Source organism: Budorcas taxicolor, chromosome 19, assembly GCF_023091745.1.
Source record: "Budorcas taxicolor isolate Tak-1 chromosome 19, Takin1.1, whole genome shotgun sequence".
Lineage (NCBI taxonomy): Eukaryota > Metazoa > Chordata > Mammalia > Artiodactyla > Bovidae > Budorcas > Budorcas taxicolor.
In genome coordinates this window covers 3,225,604-3,232,339 of record NC_068928.1, presented here as the reverse complement: position 1 = coordinate 3,232,339, position 6,736 = coordinate 3,225,604, and positions in this window count along the sequence as shown.

The following is a 6,736-nucleotide window of genomic DNA, read 5'->3' as shown; positions in this document are numbered from 1 at the left end:
GTTTTTTAAGGAATCTCCACACTGTTCTCCATAGTGGTTATACTAGTTTGCATTCCCACCAATAGTGTAAGAGGGTTCCCTTTTCTCCACATCCTCTCCAGCATTTATTGCTTGTAGACTTTTGGATCACTGCCATTCTGACTGGCATGAAATGGTACCTCATTGTGGTTTTGATTTGCACTTCTCTGATAATGAGTGATGTTGAGCATCTTTTCATGCGTTTGTTATCCATCTGTATGTCTTCTTTGGAGAAATGTCTGTTTAGTTCTTTGGCCCATTTTTTGATTGGGTCGTTTATTTCTCTGGAATTGAGCTGCAGAAGTTGCTTGTATATTCTTGAGATTAGTTGTTTGTCAGTTGCTTCATTTGCTATTATTTACTCCCATTCAGAAGGCTGTCTTTTCACCTTGCTTATAGTTTCCTTTGTTGTGCAGAAGCTTTTAATTTTAATTAGGTCCCATTTGTTTATTTTTGCTTTTATTTCCAGTATTCTGGGAGGTGGATCATAGAAGATCCTGCTGTGATGTATGTCAGAGAGTGCTTTGGCTATGTTCTCCTCTAGGAGATTTATAGTTTCTGGTCTTATGTTTAGATCTTTAATCCATTTTGAGTTTATTTTTGTGTATGGTGTTAGAAAGTGTTCTAGTTTCATTCTTTTACAAGTGGTTGACCAGTTTTCCCAGCACCACTTGTTAAAGAGATTTTCTTTAATCCATTGTATATTGTTGCCTCCTTTGTTGAAGATAAGGTGTCCATAGGTGTGTGGATTTATCTCTGGGCTTTCTATTTTGTTCCATTGATCTATATTTCTGTCTATGTGCCAGTACCATATTGTCTTGATGACTGTGGCTTTGTAGTGGAGCCTGAAGTCAGGCAGGTTGATTCCTCCAGTTCCATTCTTCTTTCTCAAGATTGCTTTGGCTGTTCAAGGTTTTTTGTATTTCCATACAAATTGTGAAATTATTTGTTCTAGCTCTGTGAAAAATACCGTTGGTTGCTTGACAGGGATTCCATTGAATCTGTGAATTGCTTTGGGTAGTATACTCTTTTCACTATATTGATTCTTTCGATCCACGAACATGGTATATTTCTCTATCTACTAGTGTCCTCTTTGATTTCTTTCACCAGTGTTTTATAGTTTTCTATATATAGGTCTTTAGTTTCTTTAGGTAGATATATTCCTACGTATTTTATCCTTTTCGTTGCAATGGTGAATGGAATTGTTTCCTTAATTTCTCTTTCTAATTTCTCATTATTGGTGCATAGGGATGCACGGGATTTCTGTGTGTTGATTTTATATCCTGCAACTTTACTATATTCATTGCTTACATCTAGTAATTTTCTGGTGGAGCCTTAGGGTTTTCTATGTAGAGGATCATGTCATCTGCAAATAGTGAGAGTTTTACTTCTTCTTTTCCAATTTGGATTCCTTTTATTTCTTTTCTTGTTCTGATTTCTGTGGCCAAAATTTCCAAAACTATGTTGAATAGTAATGGTGAAAGTGGGCATCCTTGTCTTGCTCCTGACTTTAGGGGAAATGCTTTCAATTTTTCACCATTGAGGATAATGTTTGCTGTGGGTTTGTCATATATAGCTTTTATTATGTTGAGGAACGCTCCTTCTATCCCTGCTTTCTGGAGAGTTTTTATCATAAATGGATGTTGAATTTTATCAAAGGCTTTCTCTGCATCTATTAAGATAAATATATGGCTTTTATTTTTCAATTTGTTAATGTGGTGAATTACATTGATTGATTTGCGGATATTGAATAATCCTTTCATCCCTTTATGAAAGCAAGGTAGTATCCCTTAATTGCTAAATACTAATGCTAAACTTATTAATGTGAAACTTCCTAAGCACTAATGTGATCATCTTAATAAAATTAATATATTAGTAGGGCATATACATATAAACCAGTGCAGTTAGAAGACAATGCATGTACCAGGATGAATGAGTGAAGGAGTGGATATAAAAATTAAAACACCTAGTTTGCTTAGAATATAAAAGCTTATGTGATCATAGCTTTTAGAAACATTTTTATTAGAGTATAGTTGATTTACAACATTGTGTTAATTTCAGGTACACAGCAAAGTGAATATACATATGAATCCGTATCAATCCACTCTTTTATGGATTCTTTTCCCATATGAGTCATTGCAGAGTATCAAATTGAATTCTCTGTGCTATATAGTAGGTCCTTATTAGTTATCCATTTTATGTATATTATTGTGTATGTCTCAATCCCAATCTCCTAATTTACCCCTCTCCCGCCCCCCTTTCCATCTGGTAACCATTAGTTTGTTTTCTATGTCTGTATTTCCATTTCTAGTTTGAAAATTAGTTCATCTGTCTCACTTTTTAGACATCACCTATAAGTAATATATTTTTGTCACTATCTTCCTGGCTTACTGTACTCAATATGTCAGTCTCTAGGTTCATCCATGTTGTTGCAAATGGCATTATTTTGTTCTTTTTTTATGGCTGAGTGAGTTTTCATCGTTTATACGTACAACATCTTCTCTATCCTCTAAACCTCTCTTCATGGACTTTTAACTTCTTTCCATGTACTGGCTATTGTAAATATAATGGCAACGAACATTGGGGCGCATGCATTTTTTTTTCTTTTTTTTAATTATGGTTTTCTCCAGGTGTATACACAGGAGTAGGGATGCTGGATCATATAGTAGTTCTATATGTAGTTTTAAACATACTATATTCCCATTCTTCATAATGGTGTACTAATTTATATTCCCTATTTATCAGCAGGATAGGAGGGTTCCCTTTCCTCCACATCTTCTCCAGCAATTATTGCTTGTATATTTTTTGATGATGGTCACTTTGACTGGTGTGAGGTGATGCCTCAATGTAGTTTTGTTGTGCATTTTTCAAGTGATGGTGAGCATCTTTTCATGGGCATGTTTTGTCATCTCTATATCTTCTTTGAAGAAATATCTACCTAGTTATTCTGTCCATTTTTTTTTTTTTTAATTCGGTTCCCATTCTGCAGGCTGTCTTTTTGTTTTCTTTATGATTTCCTTTGCTGTGCAGAAGCTTTTAAGTTTAATTTACTCATATTTATTTATTTTTGTTTTTATTACTCTATGAAGTGGACAAAAAAATATCTTGCTGAAATTTATGTCAGAGTGTGTTCTGCCTTTGTTTTCCTCTAAGAGTTTTATATTATCCATATTTACATTTAGATCTATAATCCATTTTGAATTTATTTTTGTGTATTGTGTTAGGTGTAGCCACTTAGTCATGTCCAACTCTTTGTGACCCCATGGACTGTAGCCTACTATGCTCTTCCAACCATCGGATTTTCCAGGGAAGAATACTGGAGTGGGTTGCCATTCCCTTCTCCAGAGGATCTTCCTGACCCAGGGATTGAACCCCAGTCACCCGCATTGTAAGCAGATGCTTTCATTCTTTTATATGTAGCTGCTCAGTTTTTTCCAGCAGACTTATTGAAGATATTTAATCCATTGTATAGTCGTGCCTCCTTGGTCATAGGTAATTGAGGTTGAGTGCATAGGTTTATGTCTGAGACTCTCTGTCCTCGTCTATTAATCTATATTTCTGTCTAGGGGCTAGTATCTGACTGTTTTGATGACTGTAGCTTTGTATCATAGTCTGAAGCCAGTGTGCCCAATTTCTCCAGTTCTTTTTTTCCCCCTCAAGATTAACTTGGCTATTTGAAGTCTTTTGTGTTTCCCCATAGACTGAACTTTTGGTTGTTGTTTTAATTTTATGAAAAATGTCATTGGTTATTGGATAGGGGTTGCACTGAATCTGTGGTTTGCTTTGAGCAATATAGTTATTGATCAATATACACTATTGATCCTTCCAATCCCAAAATATACTGTATCTTTCCATCTGCAACATCTTTGGTTTCTTCATCAGCATCTTATAGTTTTCTGAGTGCAAGTCTTTTGCCTTTTTAGATAGATTTATTCTTAGGTATTGTGTTATTTTTGATGCGATGATAAATAGGATTGTTTCCTTAAATTTGCTTTCTGATCTTTTGCTGTAAGTGTATAAGGAATGCAAGAGATTTCTCTGTATAAATTTTGTAACCTGCAACTTTATCAAATTAATTGATAGGTTCTAGGAATTTTCTGGTAGCATATTTAGAATCTTCTGATCCGTAATCAGACATATTGTTCATTGTGCCACTGCCCCCCATTGGTAGCATACTTAGGAATATTTATGTAGAGTATTGGGCTTCCCTGTTGGCTCAGAGGTAAAGAATCCAGCTGCAATGCAGGAGACATGGGTTCAGCCCCTGGGTTGGGAAGATCCCCTGCAGAAGGAAATGATAATTAATTCCAGTAGTCTTGCCTGGGAAATCTCACAGACAGCAGAGACTGGTGGGCTAAGTCCATAGGGTCACAAAAGAGTAGGACATGACTTTGCAACTAAACAACAATAACATGTATATTACTGTGGATCTGGCAAAGAGAAATAGTTTTACTTATTCTTTTCTAATTTGAATTTTTTTTTTTCCCTCTATAATTGCTGTGGCTAGTATTTTTAAAACTATGTTGAACAAAAATGGTAAGAAGGAATACTTGCCCTATTTCTGATCTTGGAAATGCTTTCAGTTTTTCACCATTAAAAATAATGCTAGTTGGTAGCTTGTATATGGCCTTTATATATTACCATTTATTATGGAATAGGCTCCCTCTATACCCTCCCTCTATATCTACTTTCTGGAGAGTTTCTAATAAATGATTGTTTAATTTGATCAAAAGTGTTTTTCTGCATCTATTTAGATGATCAAATTTTTATTTGCCAGTTTGTTGATATAAAGTATCATATTGATTGATTTACATTTATTGAGGAATCCTCATATTCCTGGGATGAATCCCATTTGATCATGGTGTGTGATCCTATTAATGAGTTTTTGGACGCAGTTTGCTGGTATTTTGTGTCCATTTACATCAGTGATATTGGCCTATAATTTTTTATTTTCCCCTCCTGTGGTATCATTGTCTGATTTTGGCATCGAGGGTATGGTGGCCTCATAGAGTGAATTGAATTCTTTCTTCTGAAAATTTTTGAAAGGTTTTCAGAAGGGTGGATGTTAACTTTTCTTTAAATGTTTGAGTGAGTTCACCTTTGAAGCCGTCTGGTTCTAGACATTTGCTTGTTGGAAGTATTTAAATCAGTTTCAATTTCACTACTTGTGATTGGTCTGTTCATATTTTATATTTGTTCCTGGTTCAGTCTTGGGAGACAGTACTTTTCTAATGTTTTGCCCATTTCTTCCAGTTTGCCCATTTTATTTGCATACAGTTTCTTGAAGTAGTCTTTTATGATCCTTTGTATTTGTGTTTTTTGCAAATTCTTTTTTTTTTTCCCTCTCTCTTAAACTTTATTGATTTGGGTCCCTTGCCTTCTTTACTGATTAATCTAGCTAAAAGTTTTTCGTTTGCCTGTTTTAATTTTGTTTATCTTCTCAAAGAACTAGTTTCACTTATCCTGCTATTGTTTTCTTGGTCTCTATTTCACTTATATCTGCTCTGATTTTTATGTTTTTTTCCCTTGTACTAAATTTGTGTTTTATTTTTTCTTCTTTCTCTGGTTTCTTCAGTTGTAAGGTTAGGTTGTTTATTTGAGATATATCTTGTTTCCTGGGGCTTCCCAGGTGGCTCAGTGGTTAAAGAATCCATCTGCAATGCAGAAGACACAGGAGATGCAGATTCGATCCTGGGGTTGAGAAGAGCCCCTGGAGGAGGGCATGACAGCCCACTCCAGTATTCTTGCCTGGAGAATCTCATGGACAGAGCAGAGGAGCATGGCTGGTAGAGTCCATAGGGTCACAAAGAGTTGGACATGACTGGAGTGACTGAGTATACAAGATTATGCAGGAAATACATATTCATTTCCTATAGTAAAATGTTATTGCTATACACCTTCCTCTCAAATATTGCTTTTGCTACACCCCATAGGTTTTGCATTGTCATATTTTCATTCTCATTTATGTCTAGGTTTTCTTTTTTATTTAAGTTTCCTCCTGGACTTTTCAGTGATCCATTGGTTATTTAGTAACATACTGTTTAGACCCTTCCACTACATATACACTTTGACTAAATGTATGACAAAGACTTTTTGAGTCATTTCAGTTGTAATGGTTTATTGATACATAGTTATTAAAATGAATAAAAAGAAGGATACATTCTCTCTCTCTTTTTTTTTTTAACTGTCCTATCAGCAAGTATTTGTGAAGTATCTTTGCAATATCCAAGCACCATCATTTCCTGCCTAGTTCAGAAATCATCTATATTATTTGCTTTTTGCTTTGCTTTATGGTCAACTGCAGTTTCTGGCTAATTTCAGATCTCTCATTATCAGAAAGGTACCAATACCATTATTGCTTATAATGATATAACTCTTTGGGAATGATGTTGAAATAATATAGATCTTCTTGTCTCTGTGGTTCCTAATATCACTCCTTTAATGCTGATTACATACTCAAGATGCTACATCATCCATCCTGTCACCATTGACCATTGACTTCAGATGACTTTCTTAAGATTGTTACGTTGCTTTATGATGATGCTCACAAATGCAATTTTACCCAAATTACCCAGGATAACGTGAGTAATGATTAATTTTCCAATCGTTAAACTTATTGTTGGGAATTTCATAGCATAGACATAAAACTATGCTTTTTCTTGAACTCTTTAAGCAATAGCTATTGCATTCCTAGAATGACCTCTTTCAGTTTGACAGC